This window comes from Rhinolophus sinicus, chromosome 6 (genome assembly GCF_057876585.1).
Source record: "Rhinolophus sinicus isolate RSI-liver-muscle chromosome 6, RSI-T2T, whole genome shotgun sequence".
In the NCBI taxonomy this organism is placed as follows: Eukaryota; Metazoa; Chordata; class Mammalia; order Chiroptera; family Rhinolophidae; genus Rhinolophus; species Rhinolophus sinicus.
The window spans coordinates 69,171,166-69,194,510 of NC_142506.1; the positions used below are offsets into that span (position 1 = coordinate 69,171,166).

The following is a 23,345-nucleotide window of genomic DNA, read 5'->3' on the forward strand; positions in this document are numbered from 1 at the left end:
AGACCCTAGCACAGCATGAGCCCAGATTCCCGAGGGCGTGTTTTCTTCTCAAGATAGTTTGAGGGTGACTGTGTGTCTGTGTGTCTGTCTGTGTGTGTGTCTGTGTGCACAGAGAAATTTGATGGACACTCACCAATAGGTTATCACTTGTTATCTCTAGGGGTGTAATTTCAGATGATTTTTCATTACTTCTTTTTACCTTTTTTGGCACCATTTGAATTGTATAATAACTATGTACTGCTTTTAAAAAAATAACAGCTGTACTTAGGTTTAATTCACTTGCCATAACATTCGCCCTTTAAAGTGTGCAGGCCAGTGCTTTTCGGTGTATTCACAGAGCTGTGCAACCACCCCCACTATGTCATTCCAGAACCTTCCTGTCACCCCAAAAGAAGCCCACACCCATTAGCAGTCCATCCCCATTCCTCCCCGACAGCCCCGTGGATCTGCCTGTTCTGGGCGCTTCACACAACAGAACTGGACAGCCCGTGGCCTTTTGTGACTGGCTTCATGTTCTCAGGGTTCCCCGTGTAGCAGCATGCCTCACTCCTTTTTGTTATTTCAACACGTGATGTTTCAACCGTGTGTCACCGTCTCCAATACGTCCCAGAAACCTGGGAGGCATGGAGTTCAGTGTAAGTGTGGGACAATATGTAAACGGTTTGCATTGCTTCTTTCTCAGAAACGTTTCCACTGAGCAGCTCTCGTTTGAAGATACAATGTGACCGTGACAGAGAAGGTATGTGCCCTGGGGACCTTGGGGCAGGTAACAGCCGAGTCAAGAAGGACCCTGAGTCGTTCCGCGTGAAGGTACGTGCTCTGATGATGGGGTGACGGGCCACATGCTGGAGGCACAATCCGAAAGGCTCTCTTTTGTGCAGGGTGTTGGAGGGAGGCCTCTCCCAGCACGTGATATGTGAGCGAGGACCCGTCTAGGGAACACGTGACCTCTGGGAACAGGAAGCAGGAGCTGGGCCTGGAGACGGACAAGGGGGTACTTTGGAGGGACAGAACTGCTGCGTGCTGAAGCCAGCAGTGCCCGGGGACCCAGGTGAGACAGAGGAGGCACAGGAGCTGCCAGCAAATATGTGAAGAGCAGGCTGTCATCTGAGGGCTCGGTGGGACCCCACTTGACAGTGGCTCTCAGCGCTCACTGGGGCCGTGTGGAGGGCGTGGGGCGCAGGGTGGGAGGTGGTGAGGGAGGGGCTGTGTGTGGTGTATTTTGCTGGTGGATTATGTGAGAATGAGAGGGCATGATGGTGTCGGGGGCTCGCTCAGAGGCTGGTAAGGCAGCAGTAGGTGCAGGCCCCGAAGACCAATGGCCGCTGGGATTGCCGCCATTTCTGAAACCCTTTTCCCAGGCCTGGGGGGTAGGTGAGGGAAGGGCTGGGCTGGACGGAGGCTGTCTTAGGTGCACAGAGCAAGTACCGACAAGCCCAGAGTGGCCTGAGGAGGCACCACGCAGTGGACCCTGGCGAAGGGAAGGGCACCTGCCCTAGCTCCTGGTACCTATGCCAACCAGGCCACCGCATGCTCTAACTGCTCTGAGACCTCAGACCTGGCCTGCTGTGTTCATCCTGCACCCGCTTCCTGGGGGATGGGAGGCCCTCCCACCCAGACCCGTCCTGGTAACCTTGGACACAGCGGTGTAACCTGAGCTGGTCCGCTGGTGTGTGGGCGGCTGTGGTGTGTGGGCCTGGGGCCAGAGGACAGGGCAGAACGTCTGCTCCGGTGGCTGGTGGCTGGCCGAGCTGGGTGACAGCACTCTGCTAATAGGCTCGAGTCAAGAACACTGCAAAGCCCTCAGCTGGGTGGTCATCGTGGCTGCCGCAGCACCCAGGGCAGCTGTACCTGTGGAGGACCGGCTGGCCACGCTGGGCCTGGCCTGCTCAGGGTCGTCCTAGGAGACAAACTCCCCAGGAGGGCAGATTGGCGAGATTAGAGTGGGTGGCCTGGGGGCCCCACTGGAAACATATCCTGGGGAAATGAAGGCAGGTGTGGAGCTAGTAAAACTGCCCTTTCTGGTTTCGTTCCCCACGGCCCTTTATCTGGAGGGCCAGGCCCTGCTGACCCCACAAGGGGCTTTGGGAGGGCCGGGCAGGAAGCTGCAGGAGACCAAGGCGGGTGCATCCCTGAGTGTCTGGTCAGTGGCGTGGGGCCTGGGCAGGCCCGAGTGGGAGCCCCTGATGAATCTGGCCACCACTGGGCGACAGGTTTGCATGACTCGACGAACACCTGTGGGGCACTGAAGCATTCATAGGACCAGGCAGAGTCAGGCAGCTTCTGTCCTTGTGGCCTAGACTCCGGTGACACGAGGCGTGGGCTCAGATTCCTGCACAGCAGCCCTCCGCCCTTCGCTTCCTCTCCTTTCTCCCTTGTCCCTCCTTCTATCCTGCCATCCAGCCATCAGAGCCCTCGCCACGCCACTTCTCATTGTGGGCTGAAGTGCCAGCCTCGGCCACCCGCAGTACTCAGGGACTGTGCTCTGAGCACTGTTGGGCACTCAGCACTCAGCACTGTGACTGGCACCGAGTAGCTGCTCAGTCAGTCTGTTGGATGAATGAATAAATGCATGGCTGGCTGTCATCCAGCACAGGCTGCGACAGGCGCCGTGGAGAGGGCTGGGTCTCTGGTGCTCACTGCGAAGCCTCAGCGTCTCCGGCACAGTGTTTGCTCTGTAACAATCATTTGAAACGTGAACAAGCCAGCGCAGAGTGAATGAATGACCAGAGCTCTGGGGGCTTTGAGTCAGGAAACAATGGGTTCTTCCGGGGCGAGGGACACAGAACAGAGGGCTGGCTGGCCCCCGCGAAGGCTCCCATGGCAGGTGGCCCAACGGATGCGGTGCAGACTTATTGGTGGTCAGAGCCCCTTGAAGAGCATCTAGGGATGTGGGGGCCCCCGGCGGCGGTGTCCCTGTCACAGTGGCTTGTGGAACTGAGGTCACCAGGACAAAAGCTTCAAATGCTTGAAGTGAGGAAGCACCAAATCTGCCACAGCCAAGAGGAGCCTAGGAGCTGAGACGACTCCACGCCATGCGGCCCCTGGCTGGGGTCCTGGGACAGAAGGGGACACTGGGGAAAGACCGACTTAATAGTCTTGTCATTGCTGGATGACTGTGACCCGTGTGCCATGCGGGTGTCAGACGCTGGTAAAGACACTGCATGTGGGGTGCATGGTGGCGGGGCCCAGGTGGCCCCCACGTCCCCGGTGCCACGCTGATCATTGTGACTTGAAGTTGTCTGAGAAGCAGCAGGTGCAGGAAGGACTCGTTGGCCCACTGTTGTCCCCTTGGATGCAGGACGAAAACCTCCTGTGAAAGAAAGCCGCCCGCCTTGCCGGGGGTGGCAGGGGAGACTCAGCCTTGTCACCAGAGTTAAAGAATTCAGGGCCCAAAATCCTAATCAAACAGACCTTGTCATTTTTTACTAATTTACTACCCAAAATTGGGGCACCCACACCCAGTAAATACGGGGGGTGGTCTGGAGTTCTGGCCACAGTCCCACAGGGGACGACCACGAGGTGACACTCACGCCAAACTCCCCGCCAGCCCCTGAGGCCTTCATGCCGCTAGCCTGGCCCTGTCACCACCCTGCATCTATGGGAACCATCTGCGACCCCGCCTGGGACTCAGCATGCTCTCAGGAGACCCGCCCTATGTCACATCCATTCATGGCTGCCAACAGCCGTCAGAAGCTCTGCTGAGCGGACCCCATGGGGCACATGTGCCCCATGCCAGAGGTCACCTCAGCCCCCTCCGGGGGCTTTGCCTCAAGACGAGGGGCATGGAGGTTCCCAGGAGCCCCTGGGTGTGAAGCCTGGAGCTCAGCAGACACCCTGGGTTGGGGTCTTAGCTGGTAGTTGAAGGGGTATGCATGGCAGGGCCCCCAGGGGATGGGCTGGGACAGGGATGTGAGGGCCCAGAAGGAAGAAGGGATGCCCGCGCGGGACGGTCTGCTCCAGCTGGGCTGGGGCACACGGCCTCCCGGGTCAGGTGGGCCGGCTTCCAGGGGAAGGCAGGGTCCCAGGTCTCGGCAAGGCCCACGTGGAGCCCCCACACGGCACACCGAACCTGCCATTAGTTCCTGTGCCATCACCGTCTGGGTGACTCGACCTCGCTGGCGTATGCCTTCATCCAGTCACCTGTAAACGGTGCCATCCACCTGTAAAACAGGTCATTCCACCTCTGAGGATCAAATGAGGTCAAGCTCGGGCCCTCACACCACGCCCACCCGGAAGAGCCAGTGCCAGCGTCACCATCACCACACGGAACCTGGGCCGTCCTGGTCTCTGCCCGTGGCTCCCCTGTGACTGCTCACAGCGGTCCCCCAGCTTGGACAGTAAATGATACAGTCGCCCACCTGGGCCAGAGGAGCCTGGCTGGCCTGCAACCCCAGTGCACACGCGCCCCAGCAGCCTCGAGGCCCCTCGACACTGTCACCACTCTGGCCAGCCAGCCTTCCGTTTGCCCTTCTTACTCCTCAGTTTTATAAACCCAAAAACATTGTCTTCGCTTTGGATGTCCTTGTTGTCTGCCGCGCCCGGGCATCTTGCCTTCCGAGGACAGGGCCTCTGAGGTGTGAAACAGCAGGTCAGCCCTGGCTCGATGGACGCCAGTCTCAGCTGACTGTGCCCTCCCTCCCCCTGGTGGGTCTGTGCCGTCCTTGCCCACAGTTCCCAGGTGGAGGTGGAAGCTAAGGGCGCCCTAGCCGTCACTAAATGGTGCAGCTGGGCTTTGGGGCTGGACTTGCCTGAGGTCCCTGGAGGAAGCACTGGCTGCAGAGCGTGTGGTGGGGGGCAGGGCAGGGAGCGGTGAGAGGGGAAGGTTCAGACAGGCGTCAGGCACGGCAAGCACTGAGTGAGTGCTTCTGCTCTGCCAGGTGGGGGGCACCAACCCAAAAGAGACCCAGTGCCAGCCCTCAAGGAGCGCGGCCTGGGTGGAGATGTCCAATGACCATGTCACTGCAGAACCTGGAAGCCAAACTCCTCACAGTGGGAGGTAACGGACGGCACCATTAGCTCACCATGTATAAAACAAACATATTGATTAGGAGACGGCCCTGTGCCAGGCCCAGTGCCAGCTCTTGACCGCTGCCAGGAGGTAGAGGGGCACCCGAGGCAGAGGGGACAGCCTGCCCCGTGGAGTGGAGACCTGGGCTTGGAGCACCAGGCCGGGCCCCTGGCCCAGAAACGGGTTTGCATCTCACCCTGTGGCTGGAGGCTGGCCCAGCCTTTGCGGTACGATGACCCTTTTTTCACAAACACTTGAAAACTTCTGAGGACCCTCATCTGCTGGGAGTTTGGCGTTCATGGTCTTCGTACTGAGGAAATGCGTGTGCACTTGTGGGCTCTCTCCAGGTGCCCGTGTCCTCCCTGCACGTCTGTGTCTGTCCCCTTGGAGGGCCCTTCCCCACCCCCAACAGCCAGAGGGTCTTCCAGCCTGCACATCTGCTGCTGTCGGCCCTTCCTTAAGCCTTTGACAACTTTCCTGTGTTGCTAGGGTCAAGTCCAAGCTCTGTGACCCAGCTCAGCGGCCATGTGTGATCTGAGTCCACGGCTCCCGCCTCACCTGAGCCTGGCACCTCGTCCCCGTGCTCCAGTCACACAGGCCTGTACTTACTGTGGGTGACGGCTCACTGTCCCTAATTCTGCCTCTGCCTCTGCTTCTCTTCCCCACTGGTGTCTGCTTTAAGGTGTGATGGTACCAGGAAGTAGGGGGTCTAGCCAACTTTGACAGATGTCCCTGGAAGTTTCTAGGACCCCAAGTTTATACACATCCCTACAGTGAATGCAGGGGAGACAGTGGGGAGGGCAGTTGGCACGAGTCCCTCTGGGCCTGCGATGCTGTGCCCCTGCCCTGTCCCCAAGGTGCCGGGCATCTGGCCCCCTGCTCCTGTCTCAGGGCTTTGGGCCAAGTGTCACCTGGTGCGAGGTGGGTGAGGCCGTGTCAGCACCGGCCTCCTGGACTCGCCTTGAGCTCCGTGGGGAGTCTGGGTGCTGGGGGTGGTGAGGAGGCTGAACCCCAGGCCTGGCCATGCTGCAGATGCCTCATCTCCCCCTTGGGCATTGGCTGCAAAGTCCTGAGGGTGACGTGCTCCTGGGCAGGGGAGAGTGACTTCCCAGGGCAGGGTGGGAAGTCACTCTCCTTCTCCCTGGCAAGCTTCTCTCCCTCCCTGAAGGGTGTCACAGCCGAGAATATTCTCAGAGGAGGCCTGACGAGGGGCCAAGGGGGTTTAGCACCTGTCCCTTAAGAGCTTAGTGAGCCCGTGGACCCCTGGGCTAAATTAAGTTGTTTAGCTCTGCCCCTCCCCGAGGTGGCTCGATAGAGGTTCAGCCTGTCCCTGTCTCTCTTCCCTGTGATGAGGGGCTGTGGGAGGCTGGGAGACTGGGCCGTGGGGAGTGAAGGGAGGGCAGACACAGTCGCCTTCCCCACGCGAGGCTGCAGACCTGGCACTGGGCTCCTAGCAGCCTGGAAAGCTGTTATTCTAGAACCTGATAAGTACCTGGGCTGGGCCAAGATAAGAGGCAGCTGTTTGAAGTCCAGGGAGATACAGCTCTAGAGAAAGCTGATAAGAGCGGTGGGATGCACTGGGCAAGCCCACCAGTCTCACTGCTGTCAGGAACTCTGCCCCCAAGTCAGGTTTCCAGCACAGCAAGGAGCCTGTGTCACGGTCCCCTGAAAGGCAGCCTGTGTCCCTCCCGAGCTCCCTCGGGGCCTTGACTCTGGTCCTGTAGCTTGGCTCTCGGCAGCTGGCATTGCAGTTTAGCCTTGTTCCTCTGCTTTCATCCCAAACGCATTCACTCACGGACTGACTCCTCGACCCTGCTTCCTCCCTCTGTCTGCACGGCCCAGGCCACACCATGGCCCAGGCTGGGGCTCAGTTCTTACATGGTGTGCTGCTGGCCACCTGGTCGGCTGTCCCTGGCCACCCCGTGGGTCCCTCGTGTATCTCATCTGGGAGTCGCCAATGCCCGACCCGTGGCCAGCCAGGGGCAGAGGTGTGGAGCTCCTGCCCACGCCGGCCTGGCTGCGGGCCCCTCCGTCCCATTCCAGTTCTCCCGCGTGTTGTTCGGGCGTGTTTCTGATGGAATCCCAGGGCGCAGGCTGCGTGTTTGTTCACATCCCCATGTTAGCCCTTATCTAGTCCATCTCTGATTGATTGTAAGCTTCCTCAGGGGAGGAACTGGGTCTCCCAGGCATTTTAATGAATGTTCACCTTGGAGAAGGTCATGAGCCTCAGTGGGTGGCTGCCAGCAGGGAGACAAGTCACACAGAGGACAGAGAGGGGTCCGTCCGCCTTTGTGGCCAGGGGTTGGGACGTTGTACCCACTAAATCTGCAGAGCTCGCCCCTCTCTGAGCCTCAGTTTCCCTGTCTGTGAGATGATGTGGACGGACCTAGGTGGGCGGTCTTTGCGTTATTTTGAAATACTGACAGAATCTACAATCTCCCTGGAATCACAAAAGCACGGTTGTGATTGGGCGAGTGCGGTCACAAGCCCTGGGCTTGTCCCTCAGGCTCCTTCCAGTTCTGATCATGTGGTTTCTGTGCTCTGATTGTAACACGGGCCCAGGAGGCACCAACCTTGAGGGAGGACTGATTTCCAGCCCCACATGACCTAGGACTTGTTTTTGTTGGGTTTCTAAAAAAGGCGTGTGAGATCCACTCATGGAGGCTGTGTGTCCTGGGCCTGCAGCCCCGGATGCGTGGGGGGGTGGAGAAGGGAAGGCCCCTGGAGGCCAGCCCCCCATTGTTCCCACGTGGGAGGTGGGGGGAAGTGGGGAGGGCCACAGGTGAGGTGCAGCACAGAGAGGCAGTGGGAGGAGGCAGGGGGCTGGAGCTGGTGACAGGCAGAGGCTGTGGGCAGACCTCCCCCTGTGGCAGAGCAAATGGGGAGAAGAGGCCCCTGGGACCTGAGGGGCTGCCCCCCCACCTTGACTGAGGATCTGGGTGGGGGGCTGGCCCTGGGCCAAGCCAGGCACCACCCTCTCTCACCTGGTGCGTCTCTGCACGTTCACACCCAGTGCCGCGCTGGCAGGCCTGTAAACTGAGCCCTGGGTGCCAGGAGAGGAGACCCACCCTGTCCTCCTTGGCCCCCCAGCTCCCTTCCCCTCCAAAGCTCCCACGGCCCAGCAGGGAAGAAAGGGTGTTCTCAGTGGGCTCTGGGCAAGTAGGATTAGGGCCGATGACAGCTGTCAGCAGCTGGAGGACAGCTCTGTACCCCCAGCACCCACTGCTGTGCCCTTTGATCCTGCCTCTCAGAGCCTCATTACCAGACGCAGCCCATGTTTCCATAAAGGGGAGAACAATTGTTTCCAACCCAGACAAAGGGCTCTTTGTGCAGCCTGGGGACCGCCTGGCAGGGAGCCTCTGCGCCAGGAAGGGCAGCCCTGCCCCTGGTGTGGGTAGGGGCAAGGCAGTGCTGGGAGAGGCAGCTGGAGGCTCCCCCAAGCCTGCCCCTGGTGGGCAAAGGGCACTAGTGACATCCCGCTGCCCGCCCAAGGGGCACGCTGGGCCCAGAGGGTGCAAGTGCGCCCCTTTCTGACTCACTCCAAATGCAAGCAGTCTTTACCCGTATGAGGCTGTATGGGGGTTCAGGGGCCCCCCTCTGTTTAGGGGAAGGGCTGGCTCCTTGTTGTCAGGTCCCACACCTGAGTGAAAGAGTACCAGGGTAAGGAGTGAGGGATTTGGGGTGCAGAGTATCTGGGGGTTGGGAGGCTTGGAGAACACTGGAAGTAGGAAAGACGGGGGCACCAATGCAGCCGTCTGTCCAGTGAGGGGTGGCCTGCCGCCATCACCTGCTCTCGTGGCTGCCTGGGCCTGGATGCAGAACACCCTCAGATTTTGCAAAACAAATCAGTTCCCAGGAGACAGCGGAGCTTTGCTCCCCTTCCAGAGCAAGGGAGGGCAGCCCGGATTGGTGGAGCTTCTGCCCGACCCAGTGCCCGCCCCCCCTCGCCCACCTCCTCTCTCCCCACCATCTTCTGTCTCCATGTGACTGCCCAGGTGGGTCCTGACTCTGGAGTGCCCTCCAGGTCGGGGCAGCTCTAGGGCAGGGAGCTGGGCTCAGCCGGAGGAATCCAGGAGACGCACATCCAGGGGCTGGGGCTGAGCCTTGCGGAGACCAGAATGGCTCATTTTGGGGGGCAATACCAGCAGAAAGTGCTAGATGCACCCTCCCACCCCCGCAACATTACTAGCATAACCTCCCTATAACACAGGCTTACTTCAATGGTCACCTCGGTGGGGACCGGCCACCTTGACACTGGCGTGACGGCCTTTTGAGGGGGGAAAGCACCTCAGGTCAGAATGTGCTGGCAGTTGGAGGTCTGGGCTACAGCAGTCCCCTCACTGCAAGGGGTCCTGACAAAACAACAGTCAGGATCAGAGGAAGTGGCAGAAGTTTCCAGGAGCCCACAGTGAAGAGTTGGAGGGTCGTGTCAGGTCAAGGCTTTTATGTGTGAGACTAAAGTCACACGTAGAGGGGCAGGGAGTTTCTGTTAGAGGATACAATCTCCAGGGCTTGTCTGAGGCGTGGGGGTAGGGCGGGGAGGCTGGCAGGTCTGTGGTCCTGAAAATCAGTGACCAGACTGCACGATGGACACAGAGGAGGGAGAGAGAAACTCCAGGTGACCCAGGAGAGGCCAAAGCCTGGGCCTGCAGGTGTCAGACCAGTGCCTGCTCATGGAGCCGGCTGTGTTGACTTTGGCAGCCCCACCCAAGCCTCCTCCCTCCCCAGAAGGGCCTGAAACTGGTGGCAGGCTGCTGCCCTGGCAGAGGGAGCTAGGGGCCGTGCGGGGGAGGGCCTGCTTGAGTCAGGGAGGGGGCACCAGGCCGGCCCTTGTTCAGCAGGGCCAGTCTCCGAGGTGCCCGCGAGGCCCCTCCCGTCCAGAGTTGCCACCTCTCCCCTCAGTCACTGCCCTGCCTCCTGCTGGTTACTGGGCCTCATTCTTTATGGGGCTCTGCACTGGGTCTGTCATCCTCCATTACTAAGTGATTTCAAAGACTGTGGACAAGCCCCATCCAATCCCCTTACCTCTTTGGTCCTTGACTCAACTCCGGAGACATCCCCTCCACGACAGGGCAGCTGCCTGTTTCCATGAGCAGATCTGCCTGGGAACCCTCTTGCCCTCACATCTTGAACTGCCCACACTCCCCTTCCCCCCACAGCTTCTTCGAGGCTTCCTTCCTTCCTTCCTTCCTTCCTTCCTTCCTTCCTTCCTTCCTTCCTTCCTTCCTTCCTTTCTCTCTTTCTTTCTTTCTTTCTCTCTCTCTTTCTCTTTCTTTCTTTCTTTCTTATCTTTTTTTTTTAAATACATTTTATTGGGGGACAGTGTGTTTCTCCAGGGCCCATCAGCTCCAAGTCGTTGTCCTTCAATCTCGTTGTAGAAGACGCAGCTCAGCTCCAAGTCCAGTTGCCGTTTTTAATCTTTAGTTGCAGGGGGTGCAGCCCACCATCCCATGTGGGAATTGAATGAACCGGCAACTTTGTTGTTGAGAGCTCGCGCTCTAACCAACTGAGCCATCTGACCAACGGCCGCCCCAGAGGCTTTATTTCTGACACATAATTTTGAAACTTCCGGTCCCCTGGTGCCCCATCTGTCCCTCTGTCTATCAGCCACTTGCTGCTTTGTCCCCTCCATACCCAGTTTATGCCTCTGAGCCTGTCATTCCAGCACTTTGCCCGTTGGTTACCACTTTGCTAACGTCATTGGGGTTCTTAGCTGTGGACAGTGGGATTCACTGTATTTTAAGCAAAAGGGTTTTTTTTTTTTTGATGGATAAAGAAAGCTCTCAGATGTTGGGGGGTGGGCAACAAGAGTCTAGGCTCAGCGTCCAGGAAAGAACCCCAGACATATGCCAAGTGACGCCTCCTCTGTCCTGCGGGGAAGCCATGTCCCACAGGGGCCGACCCTGCGCCCGGCCGCCCCAGCCAGGGTGGCCTGTCCAGAGCGTCCTCCGCATGCTGGGGAAGGGGCAGTGCCCTGCGTCTGGGCCGTAAAGGCTCTGTCGCTCCACTTTTACGAGCACGCCTTATTTTGTAGTCAGAACCGAGGTTCACCATCTGGACCACTGCCAGCGTCCTCTCGGACCAACATGACTCCCGTGGCGTAGGCCATCGGCACCTCGCACCTGGCTGCCATACTGGCCCACTCGCGGGCTTTCGGCCTTATGCCTGCTCCTGCTCCCCAGCCCCTGTGATCTGTTCTCCGTTCTGCCACAGACTCATCTTCCTGAAGTACAAGTCAACACTCGTACCCACAGTCCTCTGTGGCTTTTCGTTGCCCTCAGGATAAAGCCTTGAGAGGCCCCTCACGCCTGACTGTATATCACTTGGGTCCTCTTCCTCCCACCCACCATCTCGGCTCCTCTGTGGGCTTGCCCAACCACTCCTCATGTGTCTAGGCTTTTGCGATTATATTTCCTCTACTGTGAAAACTCATTTCTCTGTCTTTGCCTGATTAACTCTTACCCTATGTCTAGGTGGCACCTCTTCCAGAAAGCATTCCCTGATCACATTCTGCCCTCCCGGATTAAATGCACATAAAAATAAAAACATTAACATCAAGTAAATGTCAATATTTTTATGCCTTTTCTCCTGTTCATCTGTTTTTTTGTTAGTTTAATTCACCCACCCCAGTCACTGAACCTAAGAGGGTAGAGAAAAAGTGTTTCCTCCTCTACACTGTCATGAGTAGCAGCAGACGCCGCCACCACCTCCTGCCCAGTGAAGCAGCAAGTCCCGCTGAGAAGAGCCCCCAAGATTTAAATCCTTTATCGGAAAGACCTCCAAGCATCAACGAGGGTTACCCTACATAAACAGTAAGCACGTGTCTGAGCTTTATTTAATCCACTACTCAGTGCAAAGCTGGGTCAGGGAGGGTGCAGGAAACCATACCGTAAGTTGGTGGGAAAAGAATGTTGGGATAACTGCCGTCGGGCACAGACGTGCTCGTGTGCCATCAAACAGTCAGCCTGCAGCCGTGGCTCTGTCTTCCCTTCCAGATAAAAAGTATTTGCAGCTCATCACCTTCCCACACGTTAATGCCTGAACTTACGGAGCCCACGGGGCCTACTCAGCGGTGACAGCAAGTTGAACAGCGCGCTCTCTCTCCAGTGGCCAGTGGGCCTGGCTGCCAGTCAACGCTCTCAGACGAACCTGAAGGACCAGGGGTCACTTTTGGCCTTATTTCCAAAATTGGGGTAATTTTTTTAAGCAGGCCTGCCAAAATACTCAAGGTTTACAAACATCTTCGAGGTGCACGTCTCTCCCCGCCTACACTGGCCTCCTCCCCTCGGCCTGGCTGACCCTCAGCCCGAGGTCAGAGGCTCGGCACCTGGTTTGGGCACCTCCGGCTCCAGCAGTGCTCCTGGCTCCCCTCCATCCCAGCATCCTCTCTGGCTGCCAGCACAGCTTCCCTTGGCCTCCAGGTGAGTGTGGCTTCCGCTGTGGAACGTTCCACCTCTGACCCCAGAGCGCAGCCCAGCGCTTGGCTCCCCACAGGCTTCTGAATGTTTGCTGAACAAATTGCATGAGGTGCTGGGTCCCTCCAGGCTCAATGAGTCTCTCGCAGGGACTGGTTGCTAAGGTTACCCAGTCACTCTCTGAGCTGAGGGCTTTGGACACAGAGGCAGCTCTCCACCTGCTCCAGGCTCCTAAGCAAGTGTGTGTGTGTGTGTGTGTGTGTGTGTGTGTGTCTGTGGTCCAGGGACCCTGGCTGGTGTCAGGGTGACAGCTGCCTGTATTGGAGGGGGGTCTGGGGACGGGCTGGGAGCTCAGTGTCTCCAGGGGACTCTCGCAGATCTGGGAACACAGAGCTTCACTGTCTGATGATTTCCTCCTGGCCTATAGCGCCTACTACACACATCTGTGTATCCTCACTGCCTTTATTCTTTGCTTCCTTCGCTAAATAAGTCCCGGAGGCCCCTAAGTGTCCAGGGAGAGGACTTTGCTTGTGGGGGTACTTCCGGACCTCTCTTCTCACCTGGGCCTTCCCACGCCCCTTACAACGCAGGCCCAGGCTGGGGCTCAGCTTTCCACCCACATCCCACAGCGCAGCTGGGAAAATGAATGAGGGGCTGGGAAGACTGGCCTTCCTGTGCGGGGTTCTCAGGCCCAGGGTGACCATGAAATTCATCCTTCAAACCCAGACTCTCTGGTGGGTGAAAGGGGCTCTAATGACTGGACGACAGCGTAACCTCCACTGTTCTGGGCAGCCCGGGACGTGTCGTGGTCCAGGTCCTTTCAGGGGCAGAGCCCAGAGCAGCGGGTCAGCCAGGGAGCCCGTTGTTAAACTCACATCACAAAGGTTTCCAGCAGGAGGCCGCTGGCTGAGCGAGCTTACAGTGAGTGGGGGAGATGACAGCGTGTCACGGGCGGGAGCAGGATGCTAGGACAGCACTGAGAGAACACAGGGAGCAGGAAGCAGATGGTCTCTGGGAGCAGTAGGGGCGCCTCCCTGCTCTGAGATGCTGTTGGTCAGGTTGGCTCTCAGGGGCTTCAAAGGAGGCGTAGAAACTCACTGCAGCGGCATCTGGAGTGAGCAGCAAAGTGATTGTCAGGAAGAGCAGCCGTGTGGGGACACAGAGGGCGGGGCCCTGGCCCTGGAGCAAGTAGCAGGCGCCCGCCGGCCCTGGCCTCACACTCACCACCACCCTCGTTCCATCCGTGAGCCATCATGGGCAGAGGGGCTCAGAAAGTTTAGTGAATCAACGAAAGGCAGGGACTCTACACTGTTCTGTGATGTGCACACAGGCTTGGGACGGGGCCTGATTAACATTGGTGCCCTCTCCTAAATATTCGCACTTAACCCCCCAAGAATGGAGCCCTTATTGCGACACGCTATCCACAGGGCATCTCGTTAAATCTTCACGACAGCCCTGTCAGTGGGTGCCCTCACCCCGATTTATAGATGAGGCTCAGTGAGGCCAGAAACCTGCCCAGGTGTCAGCTGACCAGGGACAAGCTCAGATTTGCCAGGACGACCCGAAAGTCTGCATTCTGGGAATTCCACCCCCAACCACAGCAGCAGGCAGTCAGGGGAGGCTTGGGTTGATGTCCATCACATGGCCCCGAGCTGACTCAGCCACCATGGGGGCAGCGCCAGGTCCCCGTGTCGGGGGGGGGGGGGGGGAGGCGGCAGCAGGGAGGTCTCAGAGTCTGTGTCACCCTGCAGGGGCTCTGCTGCCTCCCGCAGGCGGGGCGGGCCCTGCTGGGTCCCTTGGCAGCTGGATGCTGGGTAGTGTTGTCGTTCTGTTCCCCAGTGCCTGCCGTGCAGGCCCAGACCCATGATGTCACACCACTGGGCAGGGCTTCCGGGCACTGGTAGTCCCACTGACGTCAGAGAGGATGAGAGGCCGCACGTCCCCCTGTCCCCAGGCAGCGCTGGGGCTTGACTTGACTGCATTTTTAGCAATGGTTGTGATTACAGATCTTTTCTCAACAGGCAGGGCAGGACAGGGCAGGGCAAGACTGGCTCTGGGATTGCAGCCCACAGCTCAGGAGTCCCGAGACCACTAATACACTGTGTGTCTCCAGGTAAGCCACTTGTGCTCTCTGGGACATCTGTGGGGCACAGCCTCCTAACTCAATGAAATGAAGAGGCTGGAGGCGAGATTTCCACCAACCATTCAGCAGTCCCGGAAAGGGGTGTGGGGCCAGCTCAGCCTGTGCTGGGGCCCAGGTCTCTCTTCCCCCTCCTCCCTGTCTTGTTTCCTCCCTGGTGGCCATGCAGTGAGAATGTGAGTCACCAGCACCCAGTTTCAGCCCCGCCCCTGCCCCAGGCCTCCTGTTGTCTGTTCCCAGGAGCAGGTGCACCTGGTCATGTCACCTGCGGGAGGGAGAGATATGAGGCTCCAGGCCTGGGGATATAGGGTGCTAGGGCCCCACCCTCCACAAGCGGCCCGAGGCCAGGACGGCTGTGTTGGGGCTCCCCAGCAAGGGATTTTGGGGGCACGCGAAAGCTCCGGATGGGCCTAGCCCACCCTGCCCCCAGTCTCTACCTCTCCCTGGAGGCCCAGCTACTTGGTCTCCAGCTATCCGCCTCTAATCTCCACCTGGGAGTGGGGAGCGGTCATCTGTGGTTTCAGTCACTCACCAGCTACTCGAATGGCAGTCATGGCCCCACCCTCAGCCTGAGGCCGCTGGGCAGAGCTTAGCTAGCCCCAGGTGAACGCGGTACCCTGAAGGGGTTGGGGGCGACCAGAGTTGCTTCCCACATTGAGGTGGTGTGGAGGGCTGCCCGGCCCCACAAACCCTGTGTAAGAAGAGGGGACGGGATGTGTGAGGGGCTGGGGGTGGTGGTGAGTTTTGCATCCTGGCTGGGCCGCCACCTTCCTTTGTGACCTTGGGCACGTCCATTGCTGTCTTGGTGCCGCAGTACCCCCATCTGGGCAGGGCAGGGGTTCAGATGGATGACCCTGGCACTCTGGTCACCCAGGTGGGTTTCTCCGCCTCACTTATGCTCCCACATCTCTCTGAAGGAAAAGACAGGCCCTGCTGGCTGCCATGGAACAAAGCAAGAGTTGGCTGTTGCTGCGTGAGGTGGCCCAAGGAAGCCTGGGCACTCTCCCCAGATCCCCAAGGGGCTGGCCTTCCCCAGGCCTAGCTCCAGACCACAGAGCCAATGGCAAAGCCGGGCAGGTGGAAAATTCCCTCTGGCGTTCTTCCCAGGCACCCTGGGTGTGGCCGTGCCAGCCTGGGCGGGCAGGAGCTGGGTCCAGAGTACAGACAGACAGACTGGCAGCCGCAGGATGCTGCCCAGGGCCTGCCAAGCTCTCCCCACTTACGTGACCCCACTGCCCAGACACAAAAATTACGTCCTGCTGGGGGCGGGGACAGGTGGGGGTGCGGGGAGGAGGAAACGCTTGGTAGTCAGTTGAAAGCTTGGAGCTTCTCAGAAGTTGCAGCCCTGAGTCACATGATCGTGCCAGCTGCTCCAGGCTCCCAGCTGAGTGGTCTCGGGGGCACGCGTTGAAGGCTGGGGGCTGCAGCTGTCCCAGTGGCCAGGCAGAAAGTGGACTGTGTTGTAGGGGCAGGTGGCTCTCTGGCCGCTCGTGTGGTCTCCTCCTTGTGACCCTGGGCAGAGAGTGTCCCCATCAAGGCCTTGCTTTGTCCAGCTGGGATGCAGGACAAGCGTCTGGGCCGCACCCTCCTGGAAGGGCTTGAAGCCGGGCCCATGCAGCCCAGGTAAAGCCAGCAGCTCTGTGCGCAGCTGCAGCCCGAGACCAGGAGGCAGAACCCATCCCACGGCCCACGTGTCCGGGTCCCTTGTGTGTGAAAGGCCAGAGCAGAGGGTCCCAGGCACCTGCCTTTCCTTTGTCAGGCCAGACCCTCAGAAACTGGCTGAGTTACCATGGCAACTCTTCCCTGCCCATCTCCCTGGAGACCTTTCGCAGAGTGTGGAGTCGGTTTCTAGAATGTTTACCTACAAACACTTTGGTGTTGCTAGTCAGTTCAGATGGGTCTTTTGGGACCAAGGAAACCCCTCTGTGGCTTTGCAAGGTCATAGTCAGCTGCCAGCGGGGGGCTCCTCAGATCACCCTCATGTGAGGACGTCGGACGTGGGGGGGCTGAGGTGTCAGCGTGCAGTGAGGTCAGGTGAACCCAGGCACGGCTGGGAAAGCCGCCCAAAGGGCACGTCCCACTGACCCAGAGTCAGCAGCCTACCAGTGCCAGTGCTGGCCAGGGAGCGCTGCCCATCTGGGCTGACAGGGAGGAGGCCCTAAAGATAAGGCAGGCCATGAACCCAATGGCAGGGCAGCCGGTTAGCTCTGCGCCAGGAGGCCAACCGCCGTGACTCACTGACAGCCATGCAGGAGGCCTGGCCCCGTACCTTTTCCAGCCTGACACACCTGCGAGCTGCTAGCCATCTGCTGCTCCCCACCCCTGCTCCAACCATCCTAGAAAGAGATGGAGGTCTCTCGGTGTTGAGCAGAGACCACAGCTGCCCAGATGGCGTGTGTGCTCCTTCCCACCTCAGCCGTGGTCACCGCCACCTCCACTGTCTTCCACGCCGGGTCACAGATCCAGAGGGTTGCAAGGACCTGGCTATGTGTCTCCAGGGGCCAGTGCCCGCTTTCTGTGAACCGATAAGCCAACCTTGTATAGGCCAAACATTTCCCTCATCCTCTGCAGAAATGAGAAACAAAAGCAAACCAACAAAAACAGCAACTAGGTGGGTGGTCTGTGGAAGTTCCTCTGGGATGGTCCCCTCACGAAGCCCCATGTGACAGATGTTCCCGCCTGCGAGGGGCTCTCCATGCTCTGGAAGGCCCCGGGCTCGCTATTGCTGCTGTTGGAAGGGCCCATCCTGCAGGGTGTCCTGGGTGGGTGCACCCCAGCTGGTAGTGGCGGGTCAGGCGTGCCCAGGGAGACCTGGTCCTTCCCACCTTCGCCTGGAGCCTGCCTGAGGGCTGGACTGAGTCAGCAGTCACTGTTAGTTCAGAGGTGCTGGGGCTCAGGGCTGCACGCCAGAGGGACCTGGTACAGGGAGAGATGGACCATCTAAATCGGCTTCAGTGTCCCCCGGGGGGTCAGAAGAAATCCACACCCACATTTCAAGCCCTCCAGGTGGGGTGCTCTTGCTACAGTACCGAGCCCCTGGGCGTGGCCTTGACAGAAACCTGCCACGCCCGCTGCCCAAGGCGCTGCCCTGCTGAGAACAGAAACAATGCATATGCAAGAAGTGTACACTCTGTCAGGAGCTGTGCCAGGGCCTGGGGAGCCAGGGGACGTCGGCAGTACAACCCAGGCAGCCGGAGGTGGCAGGAGCCTCGCCTGGGCCCAAGTGCTTGTCTTTACCCAAGACCTTGGGCAGCGGGTGGCCCTGCCAGTTCCAGGGACCTGGGCCGCTTTTCCAGGCGAGACCGGCCCACCAGGGCGGGGCCTCTGTGTCTATCTTTAGCCTCCTTTGCATTCAGGGACATTTCCTCCGTCTTCCCACAGGGGGAGCTCGCCAGGGACCTTTCCTCTCCCTTCGACACACTCGCGGCCTTTTCTCCACCCAGCCTGGGGCAGTGACTAAGGGGGACACAGATACACGTCTCACCCCTGGATAGTGAGAGGAAAATGGGGAATGCACTCCTGGGTCCCCCAGGTTCCCTGGGGTCTTGGCCACATGGCCCATCGTCCCCAGCAGTCTGAGTCAGGGCCACACCGCCGGTGTCTGGAGACTCCAGGGGGCTTCGTGGGCACAAGGTCCCCCTGAGGAGTGCTGCCAGGGGGTCAGGGGTGAGGCCAGTGTAACAGGGAGGGTACCTTAGGGACGGAGGAAGGGAGCTGAGCGTTGCTAACCCCCACCGGTGTCAGAACAGCCGCTTGGCTGGCTACCTGATTCACTGTCCACCAGCTCTGAGGTGTGCTGTGTCCTCGCTTGCCATCGTGAGCACTGAGGCCACACAGCTAGGCAGTGAGGGGACAGCATGCGTGGGAATGAGTACTGTGTCCAGTAGCCGTTCAACCGAGAGCCAACCCTCCTCCCTGCTTCGCATTCTTTTGTGCTGAGGTCTGGCTGGCAGCTTCGTTCAGGACGTCAGGGCAAGAAAGCAGAAAGGACACAGCCAGGGCACCTGGCAATGAGTAATCTCTGTGTGTTGGCGTGCTCCCTGAGGTTTGGGGTGCGAGAGGGGAGCAGGCGGCTGGTGCTACCACCTGAGGGCAGGGGGCTCAGGGCTCAGGGACCAGCCAGCTTGGGCAGGGCCCTGGAACTGCTCCACGTCGAGAGCTTCACCTCCCAGACTGTCACCCCCTACACAGAAACTCTGTTGGTTTCCCTACTTTCTCCGACTACTGTAGTGCCAGCCTGGGGACTGGCTCTCCCACCCACCCCAGGGCTTCAGAACCAGGCCCCAGAGTCCAGGACCCTCCAGCCCACCCCACCCCCCTGCTTCCCGAGGATGACAGCCCAGTAGAGGTTTCTGGAACAGGCCAGTGTGTCAGGGACTCCACACCTCATGCCTAAGGTCATCTGGGGAGGGGCAGACAGGAAAGGATGGGGACGGCCCTCTGTAGCTTTCCCAGCTCCTGCAGCCTACCCCAGCCCTGCCCGGCTCTTCCGCAGCCTGGCTTGTGACTCGGGGCCGGGCGCCCTCCTCCCCCTGGGTGACGCTCCAGCCCACAAGCAGGCCGGCTTTTCTGGAATTATCCTGCCTGCCCACCAATCACCCGCCTTCCTGCCTGGAACTTTTGCCCCTCCTCCCTCCTGCCAGCTGGCTCCCTCACTTCCACGCAGACTCCGTGCCAGAAGAAATCCCTTCTAAGACTTCTCTAGGAAGCCTTTGACTCCTCCAAGACCATCCGCTGCCTGTCGCTGGGGCCAGGCCTGCTCCTCATGGAGTTGGTTTTACGTTTGCTGACCGCATCTCACACCTGGGTCAGGAAACCCAGAGCCAATGGGTGGGTTTCCCCGGAGTCACATTTCTAATAAAGGAGCAACGCCCACATCAGTATAGCCGTCTAAACCAGGAATGGCTGCCTCGCGTGGTAGTGAGCTGCCCGTCAGTGGACGGGTGCACACAGGCTGCTCATTCGTTAGTAGCACGCGCCTCTGCCCATTAAGTAGGTGTCTGGCACATAATAGGTGCTCAGTAAACATTTGTTAAACAAACTACAATGAGGCTTCCTCCACTCCTACAGTGTGTTTGTCTCATATAAATGAAGGATTTTCTTCTGATGGGGCCAACCAGTTGGGTTCTGAAAGCTATGCTAGTATTGAAAGGGTGCTGGCTGGGGAACGCTAACCCAGAGGGCAGTCTCCAGGTGAGCAGGAGAGGCCCTCGTCACACCCCAGAGAGAGAGTGTCCCCTGGGACCCTTGATGGGGGCGCCTTGATATCTGGAAGGCAGGTGGCACCGTGCAGACCAGATTGTGGGGTTCCTTGTAACACACCAGTGTGGCACCATAGGCTTTCCCGTGTCTGAACACTCCAGCCTAACCTCAGCTGTGCCGTAGGAGTGAGGAAGGTGTGATATGTGTTTGTAACTCAGCGCTCTCAGGGAGCCGGCTGCCATGGCTGGGAGACCGACAGTGAGAGACGCCCAGGAGAGGGAATGGAGGGGACGCTGTGAGTCTTGGGTTACTTACCCACCCCCCACTGAAGGGATTTGGGGGTCACGGACCAGGTAGGATTTGGAGAGCAATTCTGTGCCTCTTCTTACCATTTATTTGTCCTTTTTTCCTTAAACATGTGCATCAAGCATTTACTAACACCAGGCACTGAGGACACAGCCGGGAAGGCGGGCCCTGCTCAGCAGAGTTCGGTGAGTACATGGTCTGGGAGCCTCTGGGCCCGTGTCCCCTCCCTCTGTCCGCTCCTGTAAGCTGCCCCCCAAGGCTTTGCCCCCCCCAACCACCACCACCAAACTCCTGCCTGCATCCAAAATCCCCAGGAGAGTTTGCCGGGTAACATGGCCGCCCCCCACCCCGTTCTGACTGGGCAGGGAGCAGTGGGGCCTGGGAGCCCACACTGCAGATGGGTTTCCTACCATCGCTCATCCAGGGACTGCAAGTGAGGACCATTGACGTAGCTGATGGCAGACGTCCTACCTTAAAGCTGCCACGTCCCCTCATTCACGATGACCACACCCCACGTGGCAGTGTCCTTGCGACCCCTCTGCTCCAGGATCAGACTTACTTTTACCAAGGGGACGGGAAGGCCCAGAGGCCCCATGGCGTCCTGGCCCCTGTTTTCTGGTGTGGCGTCCCCACAGGCACAGCCATGCCATCTGGGGTTCAGCCTCAGGGGCTGCTTCCTTCACTCGAATGGGAGCTCCAGGAGGGCAGAGGTCGTGCCCGCGTGGCCCGCTGTCTCCCGAATGTCTGAGACAATGCCTGGCATGGAGCAGGTGTTCAGCCAGTGTTTGTAAAATGAATGAATGGCATCGCATGGCTAGCTACCAGCAAGCTGGCACCAGATCCCAGATCCCCAGGTCCAGTGCCCTCGGCCTGTCCTCCAGAGCAGGGTCAAGCGCCCTTTGACCCAGGAGCCCAGAGCGTGGAGAGCTGGCACAGAGGAAGTGCTGGCTTGAGTGCCTCATGTCCCCTAGCCCTAGTCTGGTGCCATCTGCAGGCCCGAGGGATGTCCCTGTCCAGGCAGGAGACAGGCGTGTCCCAGAATATGCCGCTTGCCTCTCGATGCTTCAGTTTCCAAGTGTGTAAGTGATGGCAGTGCCGGCCTCACAAGTGCTGGTCAGAATGAAATGGGTCCCTGCAGCCAGTCACTCACACTTGAATAGTGCTTTCTGTGCCAAGGGTGCCCTGGTGACAGGGTCACCTGCTCTCCAGATCCCCAGGTGAGCTCAGCCCATTGTAGGGACAAGCCTGTCGTTACCTCCATGGTGCAGATGAGGAAATGGAGGCACAAAGAGTCTGGCAGGCACTTGAGCAAAGTCACACACACACAGCCCGTGAGGGCTCAGCCACCGAGGGGGAAGCCCAGATGGTCTGGTACCAGAGTCAGCTCTTAGCGGGCGCGTGGCATCACCCATCAGAGGGTTCATTGTGTCCTCCTGGCTGGCACCTGCACCTCCCCCCAGAGGCCGTCACCTGCTTCAGTGCTGGGGACAGCCCCAGTCTCTGTCCCACCCGTTAGCACCCAAGTACCTGTTCTGCAGCCAGCTGTGGGGACATTCCCAGGGAGAAGGAGGGGAATTCCTGGGATCTCGGACAGACAGTCCCATGGGCGGGAGAGGATGGCTTTCTGCTCAACGTCCTTCCAAACTGGGGACCTGCCTCAAGCTTGGTCCAGAGAGAGGGCTCTTCCTGAAGCAGAAGGGGACAGGAGGACATTTCAGAGACCCCTGCGGGGTGCCCTCAGGAGAGGTGGAGTGGCATGGTGGGCACACACCCATGGTCCTTGGTGTTCCTCAGGCCGCCCCTCAGCTGGGCACAGAGGCCTGGGCAGCCGGATGGGTGGGGACAGCTGCATGAGGTGGCCTGAAAGCCTGTCACTGAATGTCTGCTTCCACCTAGTGGCCTCTGACGTTCCAACCACCCCGTGGAACCGAGGAGGCTCAGGCGACAGCACAGCAGTGCCCTCTCAGGGGACAGTGTTCACTGAGCCCCAGCTCCGTGCGAGGGACACTGGTGTGATGCAGGCATGTTCGTGAGTGCAGAGGAGGAGCCGAGGGGGACACGTGACTGTGCCTCTCTGAGCCTGGGGTGGCCGTGTGGAGGTCATAGCAGGAGGTCACACAGGGCCTGGCCCTTGGTGAGGGCTCAGTCAGTGGGGACCGTGATCACTCTGTTTACCCAGACGGCCACACCTCAAGGTGGAAGCTGGTGCGTTTTGGTGACAGCCGCCTAAGTGCCATGGAGTTTGGTGGTGGGCAGGATTGGACTGAGCCTGGGGGTCGGTTCTGTGGGGGGATTAGGGACACACCACCTGCTGCTCAGGATAAGGCCGAGTGGCCTCACATCCCCCGTGGTCCTTTCTGCACCCCTTCCCAAGGACACAGGACGTGGGGGGGCATGTCCTGGCCTCTCCCCTGCATGGGGGCCAGCACGCTGGTGGCAATGAAGGGAACCGTCGAGTCCTCGGCTGGTCTGACTTCTGGATGGTCCTTGTAGCTTCCCTGTGACACTCTGGGCCCCAGACAAGCCCAGTCCTGCGGCCACCTGGGTCTCCCATCCCCACAAAAGGAAGCCAGAAAGAGAAAATGTTAAAGGGCCCCAAGCGCTTCCCTTCCCTTGTCAGAGGGTGTGTGAGTCTGTTCCTTTTCTACTCTTTTCTTGGGACTCCTATGTCACACGGCGTGTCGGGCAGGACAGTGGCTTTCCCGGCCAGGAAGTCTCCTAGGACACTCACTGCTGTGGGCTGGACGTTGGGAACACAGCAGGCACTCAGGAAGTATGTGGTCTCGCACGTGTCATCCACCCTGTGCCTGGATCAGAATGTCTTCCCGACTTTTCATCGTTGCTGCTTTCCCAGGGGACTGTGTGCGGTCAGGCCAGCAGACGGACATGTGCCAGCTGACAGCAGAGTCGAGTGAGAGGGCCCTGGACTCAGGTGAGCTCCTGGCCTCGCTCGGCAGCCTCGGGTCTCTAACCCCACAGGGCTGCTGGGAGGCGTAAAGGGGCCTAGGAAATGCTCAGGGATGACAGTGATGGCCGCTGTCTGGCTTCCAGCGCTGGGGCCACGTTGGGACTGTCTCCTGAGGTGGGTCCTCAGTGCTGGTCCTGTGGGACGCCAGGGGGGCCATGTTCCGTCTGGCTCAGTGGCCAGAGCAGGTGGCTTCTGAGGCCCCGGGGCCTGACGTGCTGTTGTCTTGGGGGCCTGAGGAGGAGTGTTCTGGAGGCAGCACAGAAAGCTCTGTGTCCAGCAGAGGGCCCTGCCCAGCCTGTGGCC

The 23,345-nt window shown here is 59.4% G+C and overlaps 1 long non-coding RNA gene across 1 annotated transcript; it reads left to right on the forward strand.

Moving 5' to 3' along the window:
• Positions 1 to 497: 497 nt before the first annotated feature.
• On the forward strand, positions 498 to 22,991 carry LOC141567948 (uncharacterized). The gene is made up of 7 exons (XR_012490991.2): positions 498 to 810; positions 882 to 1,051; positions 11,623 to 11,823; positions 12,007 to 12,432; positions 14,448 to 14,539; positions 20,197 to 20,259; positions 22,929 to 22,991. It is a non-coding gene; the product is annotated as an uncharacterized LOC141567948 (long non-coding RNA).
• The last annotated feature ends 354 nt before the right edge of the window (positions 22,992 to 23,345 follow it).